The sequence below is a fragment of the Diabrotica virgifera genome, chromosome 7 (genome assembly GCF_917563875.1).
Source record: "Diabrotica virgifera virgifera chromosome 7, PGI_DIABVI_V3a".
Taxonomy (NCBI): Eukaryota; Metazoa; Arthropoda; class Insecta; order Coleoptera; family Chrysomelidae; genus Diabrotica; species Diabrotica virgifera.
The window spans coordinates 127,686,966-127,702,028 of NC_065449.1; positions in this window are offsets into that span (position 1 = coordinate 127,686,966).

The following is a 15,063-nucleotide window of genomic DNA, read 5'->3' on the forward strand; positions in this document are numbered from 1 at the left end:
TAAATAACATAAAGACAAATCTTTATAAAAAGTCTTTATTAACTTCGTTAAGTTCCCTTTTGAATTTTTTATCGGAACGATAACTCGATATAAATCCCGGTACGAAGCAAGTTCTTTTAGTGTAAGCTTTCTTGGCACTCATATTTAAATAATATTAACCACCAAAACCAATAATCTTATATTAACTACGAATAATTAATTATTTTCGAAATTTTCACATTCACTCCAATGCAAAAGTAGCATCTATTTTTACGCCACCGCCGCCCTAGCGAGAAACCAAGCAAACAGGCAAAATTGTGTACAAAAATTTCAAGGTCGTCCTATCTCGATTCCTCTCCTCTGTGTAGGTCTCCATAGTTTACGTATTTGTGTGCACAAAAACTCCCTAATTACAAATTTGCGAACGCCAATAGTGACAAGTCTGTAAACCTTTACCGGAAATTTGACATAAACGTCAAAGTGATTAATTTAAAATTAAAATTAAAAATATTAATTATAAAAAACTTTAGTTGGTCAAAGCTGTGGTATATATTTTTACCTTAAATATGCTTACGTTTTAAATACTGAATTTAAGTTTTTTTAATGTTCTATTAATCTATTAATCCATTAATCTTAGCGCCATCTACACGATAATTGTGAAAGTATCCGAAGTAAGAAATTCATATTTTGTCAATAGAACGTCAAAATGATTAGCAAAGTCTTAAAAAAATCCATTACAATTTAATTACTTTTTTGCGTTGTAAATATTAAGTGATAACAATTAAATAATAAATTTAAAAATTACCGGTGAAAGTTGAATACCAGGCCGCCAGGAGCGACACCAGCGAAGCTCACAGCGTATTATACCAAGGGTATTATAAGGATAATAACACTTGAGGTCAATGGTGTATATACCGAGGGCCTTTGGCCTGAGGGATATAAGTTGACTGAAAGCGATATTATCGTTAATACCCGTGGTGCCTTCAACATTTAATGTCCGACTAAATTATTCTTTATAGGCAAAAAATTGAAGGAATTTTGAATTAATTAGTTTTCAAATAAGTACATTTACCAGCAATAGTCGTAACGTAATTGTGGTAACCATAGTTTTACTTGGGTTGTTATTTGTCAACTTGACAGTATTTAACTAGTTATTTAAATTGAATACCCTAGGGCGTAATTTTTCAAAATAATGCCCTAGAGCCTAGGGCATTATATCATACTTAACTGACTTCGAAATCATGTCATTATTTATCAAACTGACTTCAAAATCATGTCATTATTTGTCAAATAATATACCAGTCGGACATTAATATTATTGCATACATGATTTCGAAGTCAGTTATATTATAATGCCCTAGGGCGTTATTTTTCAATATTTATTTTGAAAAATAACGCCCTAGCTAGGGTATTAAATTCAAATAACTAGTTAAATACTGTCGAGTTGACACAATTACGTTACGACTGTTGCTGGTAAATGTACTTATTTAAAAACTAATTAATTCAAAATTCCTTAAATTTTTTTGCCTATAAAGAATAATTTAGTCAGACATTAAATGTTGAAGGCACCACGGGTATTAAAGATAATATCGCTTTCAGTGAACGTTTATCCCTTTAGACCCTTTTAACCCTTAAGATTGCTATCTAAAAAAAATACCAAGAAACTTTACAGAATCAACGATACTGATCTGGCTGTTATTAACACATTCACAGACACACTTTAGATGTAGACACATCTTATGGAGTAAGTGGCTTCATATGCAGTTGTGTCTGTGAATGTGTTAAGAGGTAAAGATTGACGAGCTCCTGTATAGGATAATGCTACTGTTTTATGTTAAAAAAAGGTAAATTAGAATCAGACCAGGTTTTTATCGTGAGTAGATCAGAAGGTATAGTAGCAATATTTGAGTTGCTCCAAGTAATACTGGTATCATCAGCAAAAAGAAAATTTTTTCCATCAATTTTTAAACTAGGGATGTCATTAATAAACGTAAGGAAAAGTAGAGGACCTGATACTGAACCTTGTGGTTTGTAGAGGACCCCACATACAATATTTTGGAGACTAGAGTCTATATTATTTGCTCTAACCAGTTGTTTCCAACTATCCAAGTAAGATTGAAACCCATTCAAAGAAATTCTTCGAATTCCATAGAAATTTAGTTTTTTTTATCAAAATTTCATGATTTACACAATCAAAAGCTTTGGCATAGTCACAAAAAACAGTGGCAGTGTGAAGATTATTGCTCAGTGCTTGATAAACCTCATGTAGTACAGAAAACATGGCATCAGCAGTACATTTATTATTTAAAAAGTCGAACTGATTTTGTAATAAAATGTTGTTTTCAACAAGAAAGGACATAAGTCATGCTTTTATGAGTCTCTCAATAATTTTGGAGTACCAGTAGTAATGCAATAGGTATATACTTGCAGGAATTAGATTTTTCACCACCCTTATGAAGAGGAATAATGATGGCCGTCTTTAGGCACTCTGGAAATTTACCTTTCTCAATAGAATCATTAATTGGCGAGATGAGGACACAAGGATCTACAGATCGAGCGAGTCTCGTAAATTGCACGGCTTCGAGCCACGCTTCACGCAACCATATTTGCGTACTTGTGTTTTGGGTTGTGTGGTCGTGCTCTGGTCGAGTGGAGTTATAATTTACCAAATTTAAATATAATCGTTTCTACTGATTCATAATATGTATACTATAATATAATATATTGAAGTTTTTAAATATTGCTAATATTATTAAAGTTTTTAACATTGTATTTTAATATACTTTGTTTTATTAATAATAATATTACCTAAGTATTGCACCTTGTTCAAAAAAAGTTCAAGATAAATACCGCGGTTTTTTCATATGAAAATGCAAAGAAAAAATATACAATTTGCAGAGTATGTAAATGCTTGTTTTTTGATAAAACAATACAAATTGTATGTAGGTAGGTAGAGTAGCAAAGCGTTGAGTAGTTATAGCAAAAGTAGCTACGCCATCTGAGACACGATAAGGATGAAATTAGTTTTATATTTTCTTTTCTCATGGAGCATGCATGATGGAGAGTTTTTTAAAATATGTAACAAAGCATGTTGTTTTGTTATCTATGTTGCAAATATGTTGTTTTTTTTTCAAATTACAAAATATGTTGTTTTCAATACAAGTACCTAATTGTTGTTATTATTTACTGAGCATTTAGAATTTTGACTAACGCTCGATTTCATAATAAAGTTAAAGTGTGTGTTACCTTAAAAAAAGCAATTGTTACAGTTAAAGAAAACTTTAAATTTAAAGTCCACTTTAACTTTATTAATATAAAATCGAGCGTAAGAAATTTTATAAACTTTGGAAAATAGCATTTCAAAAAAAGTACTGTAAGTATGCTGTATTTTTAATTTTTTCTCAAAAAATAAAACAAAACTCATTTTAAAACATATATTAAATTATAAACACAACACTAAATAAATAATTTTTCTCAATGGTTAAAAACCACACTTAAAAGTTTTAGAAATTCACACCCCAGAATCAAGTTACTCAAATTTTCAAACACCTCACCTGACACAGTGTCTCAAGTACGATTGCACGAAGCTGTGCAATTTACGAGACGCGCTCGACCTGTAGATCCAAGTGATGAGGACTCCCAACACATGTCCTGGGAGATTTAAGAAAATTTTTATCAGTACTATAGGAAGATTTGCTTTTGATACTATTGATTGTTTGGATCAGTTCAGATGGCAGATCAACTGGCCTTATAAAGAATGAATTAATGAGATAGGAAACCGGATCTTGTGACAAAATAGTTGATGTTATATTTTTACTCACATTAACAAAGTATTCATTTAGATTTCCAGGGTCTGAAAGGAAAAATGTTTAAGCTGGGTGAATTTTATTTCGAAGATCGTTTATTATGGACTAAGTTTCTTTTGCAACACTTTTAGAGCTTCTCAGACGATTTTGATAGTACGATTTTTTAGCTGATTTTATGTTTTAAATAGGTTTTCCTGTACTTGGTGATATATTCAGTGACAGAGCCATTGGAAAGTAAATTTCTTGATGTAGAGTAGTGAACGCATATTCATGGCTGATATGCGGATACCGGGTACCTTTAGTAGTCCAGGGCCCAGGATTTGCGATATTTTGGCTTAATTGTAATTAAAGGAAATGCTTTGTTGAACATAAGTACATAAAAGCATATTAAAAAAATCCACTGAAAAGTGACAATTTTAAAATTACAGGAAAGTGCCACTCGGAGGTTAAGCAAAATTAAATTAAAACTTGTAGCTACTTTAGTTTTTTCAATTTATAAATCTAGTTTAAATTAAACTAAAAAGAAATATATCTTTTTTGTAAACAAACACATTTAATGGCTAAACAGCTGGCTCCGGTTGGATGATACTGCGCAGGACGAGTGTAATATCCACCACCGTCTCGGAGGTAGGCGTAGAAAAGTGTTAAAGCAGCTTTACATCAAGGCTATGCAAGTCTCATGCTATACAAGTCCGTCTTGCATGGCATATCTCTTGCCTACCCTAACCTTTTTACATCGGAGCTATTTCTGTGCAATTTTAGATACCACTTTCATTGTTGCCAATAGAAGAAATATATCAAAATATTAACTTTAGATATTTCACTTAAGAGGCTACAGTAGCGAGCAACAGGTGGCATCAAACGCGTTCCAAGATTGCGGCTCTAATTTTGAATATTTTGTCGAGATATTTGGCACACATATTCGTAATATAATAAAGAATGGCGGTACAGAGCCCAATTTTAGAAATATTTTAGTATGTGGAAATTACTCTATAACTAAATAAAATATTGAAAAAAGGAGCCTGTACCGCCATTAAGAAGAAAAAAATAATAAACTTTCTTCAAATAAACTATTTTATCCCATGCCTAGATTTTGTGTAATCTTGGAACTACTAAAATTTTTTATTTCTAACAAGAAATCGAACATATTATAACTAAATAACTAATTAGGCAACATACAGAAATTATCACTGTCATTTTGACAGACCTGCGTCAGATTTTCTCTAATTTGGTCTGTCATCTTTATTGATATCTGTTCAGTGCAGTAGTGCATGCCCCGCTAACTCTAATAAAAAACATGTAATCGTATTTAGTTTCCTTCCGTTTAGTCAGAGGCGCTGATGTCGGAATTGTGATTGGTGGAACACGACTTTTGACAAATCCTGCGCTATCTGTGAATCTGTAATCTGTGTTCGTGTTCGTTCGTTCGTTGTCGTTCACTTATTTTATATGGTCGGTTATGTGATGTGTTTGGTGTTTGTGTTTAGTTTGTGTCACCATAAAAAGCTGATATTCAGTCGTGTTTTTTGATATTTTTGTTATTTCATAATCGAGTACCTTTTTAAAGGTAAGTTTTTCTGATTGTAGGTACTGTTTATCCAACAGTTTTAAAATACACATTTTATTTCGCGTTTTGTTGTTGGGTCTAATGGCCGATCAGCTGTTGTGTGCAGCCGATAAATTCAACAAGTAAACATATATTTAATCGAAATTAAATACTCATATTTCTATGTAAAATGTCACATTATTGTATAAATAAATAATTAAGAAACAAAAGTTGTTTGTGTTTTACCTTTATTGTCCACTTGAATAAAATAATATTAAATATTGGAAGTACCGTATGGAGGCTATGGTGTACCTAGCGTGGAGGCTAGATAACGCTACCCTTCCTATCCAATCAACAGCAAGAACGTTTAAAATTTCACACCTATCATGTCGAAGCTACAGACCACTTATGTGGAGGCCAGATTTGTAGTATCCTTCCAATTTTCCAGGTGCTGAAATACGTGACATATTTTTTGAAGGGTAAGATCGCATTCTACCAAATCACACAACACTTTTTTCTATGCAGTAGTGTGTTAATTTAAGAATTCGTTATAGTTGTTTCATAAGAAAATAGTATTTATTGATAGTTAATTTATTATATTTTTGTTGTTGTATAAGTTGTTGGCCTCTTTGAAATAATAGACTGTTGTTAATTGTGTTTTAGTTCAATGTAGGTAGGTAAGTATATTTTACGTAAAAATATTTCGAATTCTAATGCGAGTATAGAGTTTTAGGAGAATTTTTTATTTTTAACATATTATCAATAGTTTAACGAAATGAGAAAAGTTAATCAAACGAAAAATAAAGCGAATCATTCCAAGAAAAAGTCCATTAAAAGCCGTGCCAAAATTATGAGAACACCGAAATTGGAGCCACCACAAATTTTAATAATGTAAGTACCTACCTATAAGAAGTAATCTCTACTGTTGTCATAAATAAAAAAGTGTGAAAAGTTGTTTCCCATGAAAATGAAATTCGTAATAAATCTATGTTTAGGTACAGAAATCCTGACTACAGTACAAATGCCAATTTTTTTGAGGTAGGTATTCATAGTCCTGTCCTTAGGGGGATACAACGGCCTTCTTTATTCAGATGGTCTTACCCAAGTTTTTTTATGTATTTTGACCCGTAGAACAAGAATTTTTTGGGTAACAGTTGATCCGGATGTCGATAAGATTGTTATAAACAAAGAACTTGAGGAATTACATAACAGCGATTTCTCTCAAAACAAAACATTTTTTTGTATTTTTTGGGCCATTCTAAGCAAAAACTGTTCTGACAAGTTTTTTCGTAGGATACATAGTTTTCGAGATAAAGGCGGTTGAACTTAAAATCGAAAAATTGCAATTTTTGAACCCGAAAAAATTTATTTTTGCTAAAAATTTATTTTTTATTGTTAAACAAAGCTATAAACACATAACGCTTGAGTGTTGCTTTCAATGATCTCTCATGTAAAATCGAACGAGTAGGCAGAGTAGGTACAAATGCAAGCTAGGCAATTTCTATGTAGCATGAATTAAAACGCATGTATTGGGAACGAAAAACACTATGTGTTTATAGCTTTGTTTAACAATAAAAAAATAAATTTTTAGCAATGCAAATAATCAAAACCGATATAATTTGACTCTAACTTTCAAATGCGGTAAGCCGAATTGCTATTTTATTTTTTAATCAAAAGTTATTCGGGTTCAAAAATTGCAATTTTTCGATTTTGTTAAAGTTCAACCGCGATTATCTCGAAAACTTGTAAGAACAGTTTTTTCTTAGAATGACTCAAAAAATACAACGTTTTTTTTTTCGAGAAATTGCTGTTATGTAATTCCTCAAGTTCTTTGTTTATAACAATCTTATCGACATCCGGATCAACTGTAACCTAAAAAATTCGTGTCCTACGGGTAAGTCCATCTGAATAAAGGAGGCCGTTGTACCCCTGGCGACTGGACTATCATTGGTGACAATATTTTCGAACTTGATTCAATCTGTCGTTCATTTCTTACGACTAAACTATTAGATATATACGTTTATAGTAAAACTTATAAGTAGGACTCGGATAGGGCGAGCAATTTCCAGGGTAGTATTTCCTATATACTTTATTTTTTGTTGAGATGGATAAATTATTAATTTAGGTGAGATATTTCGACTGCTTTTACATTCACTAAGCAAAAACCAAAGTATTCTTGCCACTAAACATGCATTTGTATGTCAATGTTTTTGTGTAAAATTGGTTCAAAAACTACACGTTACAAATAATATTCTTTAGAAAAAAAGACTAAGTTTTCACTCTAATGGCATATAAAACAACATAATGCTATTCTATATCCCACCAGAATGAAAACAATGGGAACCTTCTGTGGTTACACCTCCGAGGCTTCTACAATTTGTAAGCCGTACGGATGCTGAGAGTAAGGAAGATGAGTGAATTCTGCAATTTACAATTCACGTCCCATCTGCTCAGCGCGGTAAAGTTCCAACGAGAATGGTTCTCTTCATACTCCACACAGAGTAAATGTAAATCAAAAATGAATAACCATTTTCAATTTCGTTGCAAAGCGAAAATACAGCCGAACCATATTCTAGTCCAATCAGAGAGTGCTGCAAGCACCTCTACCGGTTTCGAAACTTATTAGTCTCTCATCAGGAGGCACATATGCTGCTCTCCCTGATCCAACCAAAACAAACCCCAGCGTGCAGTCCCGGATTGCAACGAACGAAATGGCATAGATTGGTGTTTGTTTTGGTTGGATCAGGGAGAGTAGCATATATGTGCCTCCTGATGAGAGACTAATAAGTTTCGAAACCGGTAGAGGTGCTTGCAGCACTCTCTGATTGGACTAGAATATGGCTCGGCTGTATTTTCGTTTTGCAACGAAATTGAAAATGGTTATTCATTTTTTTTTAATATTCTTTAGACTTTGTACATAAGCGGACGCTTTGCCATCGCCTTCGCCGCGATTTACCTGTTGAACGATACCATTTTTTGTTGCCTGGTATGGTAAACCTAAGGAGCTGGCATGAAGCAAATACTTCCGTTTATCAAGTAAGATGAATTGTGGAGGTTCTGGGAATACAGATATATCTTCTAAAATAAAATAAATATTTGATGTTCACAGTTTCTTTTCTACATGATGATGAACTTATTATTATTTTTAAACTACATTATCTAACCCTGTATAATCGAAATTAATTTTAAATTATACTTGTAATTACACAAATAGTCCGTTCTTTAACGGTAAAATATTGCAAAATCTCTAAATTTTAAAGAACCGCTTGGATTGACATGAAAGGCATACACATAGCTAACAGGTCAAAGATAAAAAATTGATATTGTGCCGATATGTGCTTTTGCCCTGGGGGTGGTTTTCACCCCCTATTGGGAGTGAAAAAATATTCGTCCTAAGAAAGTCAGGAAATGGATAAACTGGCTAATTTTAAGTAATTTTTGTTCTATAGAGTTTTTTCACTAAGTCAATACTTTTCGAGTAATGGTTTGAGTCAATGATTTGGACTAACATCGATCGAGTTATTCAGAAACTCGGCAAACAAAATTAAAATTGCTATGATAATAGCCAACGGACAAGTAACATGAAGAAGAAGAAGAACAAAATAAATATAAAAAAATATATATGAAAAATATGGAAAACGGTTGATTTCCGACAACCGAAATCGTTGATTTTAGAACAGTTATGCATAAAACCTATCTTGTTTTAAATGTGACGTAGAATATTTTTGAATAGAACTTTCTTCACTTTAAACCAAAAACCGTAAAAACTACTAATTTATCAACTTCTCCTAACACTCCCCCTCGCCCCAAACCCCAACGCTCGAAATAGTGTAACTTTTTACTGAACTAGTATTATGTATACCGGGTGGTGAATTGGAAAGCGGGCCATAGGAAACTCAATGTAAAATTCTAAGCTGTTAAATTCCTGCTTCCCTAATTATTTTACATCAAAAGTCATCAGAAACTATTTGTAGAGAATTGAAATCTCTATTGAAAACAACTGTTAATATTGTTCTATGAACAATAATTATTCAAAATTTTGTAAAAATATAATACAATTTTCAGAGTAATACGCCAAAGCTAGGCCACACACAATACAATAATGTGTATAAGATTGCATTTGTTGACAATGAATTTATTATATTAACAATTAGAACTGTCAATTTTTTAAATTATTTTATCATTTTTTGTTTAAAACACAATAAAGTTGATAAGATACCCTTAGTTAAGGAGAAAGTATTAATAATAAAGATATTTTCTTCAGTCAATAATGTGCTCACTGTCAGTTAAATAGTAACGTGTGGCCTAACATACCCACACATACCTACTGCGGTAAATACATTATATTTTTCAAAATTTTGGAATGTGTTTAAATCGTAGAAAAATTGTAACTTCTGTTTTTAATACAGATTTCAATCCTCTACAAATAACTTCTCATGACTTTTGATGTAAAATAGATAGGGAAGCAGGAATTCAACAGTTTAGAATTTTACATTGAGTTTCCTATGGCCCGTTTTCCGATTCACCACCCGGTATGTGGACCGTATGTAATAAAAACGAGTTGTTAATTTTTTCAATTTTTTTATGTTTTTGATTTGTTAATCAAATAAGTGTTCAGGACAACTTAACAAACAAAAACATTAATCAAAAACAGTCCACCAAAGAATATATAACTTATCTCTATTTCAGATGTATTTAATGCAATTTAATGCATTTGTCAATTTTTTTATTTATTTTTCATTCATTTTCACAACGTTTCTATTATGTTCTTCAAACTAACGTTAGAATATGTACCATATTAGTTTCCTATATTCTCACGATTAAATTAAACAAACTACAAATTTTGTTTTTTTCCAACCCTAAGCCTATAACATATATTTTTGCAACCATCTGTTCTCTAGAATATGTATGCATAATCAATGAGAACTTACCGAGACAAACTGTATATACCACGCCAGCACAGCAATTGAACAGGGAACGAGACACGCTGTATGTCACTTGTATGATTATTTTCGCTTACAGCTCACGTCCAGACGTGTATTCGCTCCGAGCGTTAACAAAGTGTCAAAGCAAAATCGACCGACCTGCTCATGGTGGCGGTTTTTTGAAATTTTATAAGGACGCTTTGTGTATGTTTAAATGAGACATTTAAAAAAATATCGTGTCACGCTAGTGATATTATGTATTAATATAAACAGAAAATAAAACGCACTATAAATTCTTCACTTTCCAATATTGATTATCAGTTTGATTTTGTATGCATAACCTCACTATCGCAGTTTATGTCAATAAATATTTATTAACGAAAAAGAAAATATTTTGTTGCACTATAAATTACAGTATAAATTAATAACTAATGAATTCTAACAATTGTATTCGGTTATTATCACTACAAAATAAAATATTCAAGCTTAACAAAATAATCCCATAAGACTCAATGTTAAAACGTCCTTACAAAATCTGACAGCGTATCACGTGACTGTACGTAGAGGGGAGACGCACGGAGCCAATACGGAAATACGAAATATGGGGGGAGTGTCAATACCGTTTTATTATTCGAATGAAAGTTTTACTTTTAATATTAATAATATCAAAAATAAAACTTTATTATTAGAACTAATTTTTGGGTTACATCATTCGTGGCTTCTAAAATTTGGAATCCAACGAATTGCAGGAGCTAACAATGCCGAGGAAGATCTATCAGGCTGCATCTCACTTCCCACCTGTCCAGCACGGTAAAATTCCAACAAAGATTAGTTCCCAATGCTCAGATTACTAGTAGAACTAATCAAAATAATAAATAATCATTCCATGAAGTACGACGTAACCTGGTAGAATTCCCTCGGCCTTCTTAGCTCCGGCAATTCGTTGGCTTGCAAATTTTAGAAGCCGCAAGCCACGATTGGTTTAACCAGAAGACTAGTTCTAATAAGTTTTATTTAATTTGTGATATTGTTAATATTAGAAGTAAAACTTTCGTTCGTCTTTAGCAGATACCGCCACGGCATTCATGCCATCATTTCGTTGTGAATCGAATACGGTAGCCCGAATTTTAGTAATTCAAAAAGAATGAAATATGCACCTCTGATGGGACCCTAAGAATGGTTGAAGGGCCGTTCTAGAGTGCCTTTGGCGCTCTATGAACTAAATAAAATAAGACGGCTCTCGTTTCGCTTCACAACGAAATTATTATTTATTATTATTATTTCGTGCAAATACCATGTTAACATAAAATTTTTACCCATTTTGGTTTATTTTTAGAAATATTTATTTACTAATAAAACAATTGTTTCGGTTACTTCCATTTAGCGCGCCTATGAGTTAAATTGTCAATAATATTAATCTTGGATAATGTCAAAGATTACTTTACCACTGTTGCCAAAGTTTATGATACTATCTCCCGAAGTTATATTTTTATTGCTACCTGTTGATCGCTACTGTTTACTCTTAAAAACTTCAGTCCATAATTAAATATATTCAAATATAAACCACAAATTATTACATCCAATAAATACCATTTAAACTTACACAATAAGGTTAAGTTTTTTTCTAAACTATAAATTTTGTCATATTGGCAACATGAATTTTGACAGGACTTGCATCAAAATAGCAGAGAACAAGGACCACAGAGAAACGACACAACCGCACTAAAAACGTGTACCGTTTTTGAAGACGCATGCGCGAACCTGGTTGCTTTAAGTATCACCAGCATGCTAATTCTGTCCCTCCTGGTTGTTTTACGATAGTCCGTAGGCGTGTATGGTAAATACTCGACTTAAAAAGTTTGTTTGAGCATTTATATAATTATAATAGTTAAAATGTCTGGTTACTCGTATGTGTTTCACGGATGTTCATCTGCGACAGGAAGAGAAATAAGTTTATTTAGATTTCGTAAGAATAATAACAGGTAATTGTTATTGCTTTGTAATTTTTACATAAGTACATGTATTAGTTATTACGTATCTAATAGTCTTAATTTGACTTGATTAAATATTATTGATAATAAGTCATGACGAAAGTGATTCATTTTCTTGAATTTAATTACCCCTACGTAATGCATAAAAAACTAAACTTCGCTCTGCCAAGCAAGGGATATTTCAAATTAAAAATATTAAATTTGGTGTCAGACGCAAGTCTACGAAGGGTCAGCCAGGTCAAAAATTCAACAGATGTTTTCCGTATGTTATCGCACTCCAAGATATCCTATTTTTACGAAATAAAAATATATAAAGAGTTCTATACACGAGAATTTCTGATTTAAACGACAAAAACAAAGTACGATTCAAACAAAAATTGTTGGAAACATAATTGGGCCGATAATTGAGAAAATCTTAAAATTATAGCAGAACAAGACTTCAAAATTGCAAAAACACGGTTGCAAATGAACAAACTTACATTCAATAATGAAAAAACTAAATACTTATCTACCTTTTGCAGTGCAGTATACAAAAATTGTCTGCCAACTTTTAATTATTTAAATATAAATAACAAAGGTTACCTATATATATATATATATATATATATATATATATATATATATATATATATATATATATATATATATATATAAAGCAGTTAGGTAATATTGACTGACACTATGTAAAATCTTGTTAATGTTGAGGTTGCAGTCATAAATTTCAGGGGAAAATTTTTTAGCATATCTTGAAGAAGCAAATAAATTTTGCGAAAGCTTGATAATAACTAAGAGTTTTACTTATCCTGCCCCCTGAAATTTATGACTGCAACCTCAAAATTAACAAGATTTTATATATATATATATATATATATATATATATATATATATATATATATATATATATATATATATATATATATATATATATACATCCCGCTATTAAATTGGCATCTTTTCACGTTGCAGTCATTTGGCATCACCTAGAAATGCTATCATTTTCTAGGTATAATCCGTGAATGTTCGCTTAGTACACTTCTTTAAGCTTGGCACCGTTGTCGGATTTTCAGTAATCCGATTTATTTATATATTTTATTCCTTACACTATAACGACAATTTGACCCCCGTAGGTCAAAAACATTGCTTAAACATCACTTTGGCAACAACAGGATGTTGCCAAGATATACATTTTTACGGAAAAGACAGTACCTAGTTAGATACATAATATCGATCGCTTCACGTTACAAGTCTTCCACTCGCACTCAGGTAAAAACCAGTTGTAGGCTCTTTTGTCTGAACGGGTCCCTGAATGAGTTTAATAATTCACTTTTATTGTGTATTTTGTTTCGTTTAGTTGAAATATCAGATTTTGTTTGTAACGAATTTCATAATAGATATTTAAATTATTTTTTTGTTAACAAAAACAAATTTTAAAGTTTGACATTTGAAAAATTAATTTTATATTGCCATTTTCATGACATGGTCAATGGTTAATTGCATTTATAATAATTTAATGGGTCATTGCGAAACAATATACAGTGCGTCCATAAAGTAACGCATAAATTCATTATTTCACAAACCGGACACTTTCAGGAAAAATACCGAAACAGGTCGATTTTTATTTTTAAATTACAATTTATTGGCATACATATCATACTAGTGACGTCATCCATCTGGGCGTGATGACGTAATCGTTGATTTTTTTAAATAAGAATAAAGGGCATGTAATAGCTCATTTGAAAGGGTATGTAATTCTCTATTCAATAATATAATTGTTAATATAATTATTTATACAGGGTGTCCAAAAAATGTTATTTAAATTAAATTAATTGGTATAAAAAGATGAATGTATGTAATTTGTTTAATTCTAAATATATTTTATTGGTGCCAGCAAACATAAAAATGTTTTATTTAAAACCTAAATATTGATTTTCGCTTAAGCGTAATCTTAAACTTCCAAGAGGCAGGTGGATGGCAGCTCTAACATTTAATTTTCTGACAAAAGTAAAACGAATTTTGAATTAAATAAGTTACATACATTTTTCTTTTTGTCTCAATTAATTTAATTAAAGAATTCTTTTTGGACACCCTGTATATATAATTATGTTATTGTTTGTATTAGTAAATAGAGAATTAAATACCCTTTCAAATGAGCTATCACATGACCCCTATTCTCATTTAAAAAATTCATCGATTACGTTATCAAGCCCAGATGGATGACATCACTAGTATGATATGTAATATGCCAAAAAATTGTAATTTAAAAATAAAAATCGACCTGTTTCGAAAATTTTCCTTAAAGTCGCCGGTTTACGAAATAATGAAATTATGCGTTACTTTATGGAAGCACTGTATGTTACAATGTGTAAATTTTTCAGGAAACGTAAAAATCTTTCCATTAGTAGTTAGAGATTCTGATAGTAATACTATATTTTATATAAGTATTATGGGTTATAAATGCATCTATTAGGTCTGGATCCCGCGTATGAAAAAAAAGTTGATTAATAGCAAGCTGAAAATTTGTTAATAGCTTAAGGGTGTTTAGTCGGATAAACTTTTATATATGGGAACACTGGAACAGGGGCAGTTTTAATTGTGAAACAGGTTGAAAATTTGGAACGGTCACACCACGAAAACGGCACATTTATTTTGTCCGACATAACAGACTTAAACTCTCCGAATAGAGATTAAACTCTCATGCAAAAATTAGACTGCTATTTATCACCTGTCATAATTCCTGTCATTTGACATATTCTACATGCTCTACTCATTAAAAGGCCCATTTGGTGATAAATAGCAGTCTAATTTTTGCATGAGAG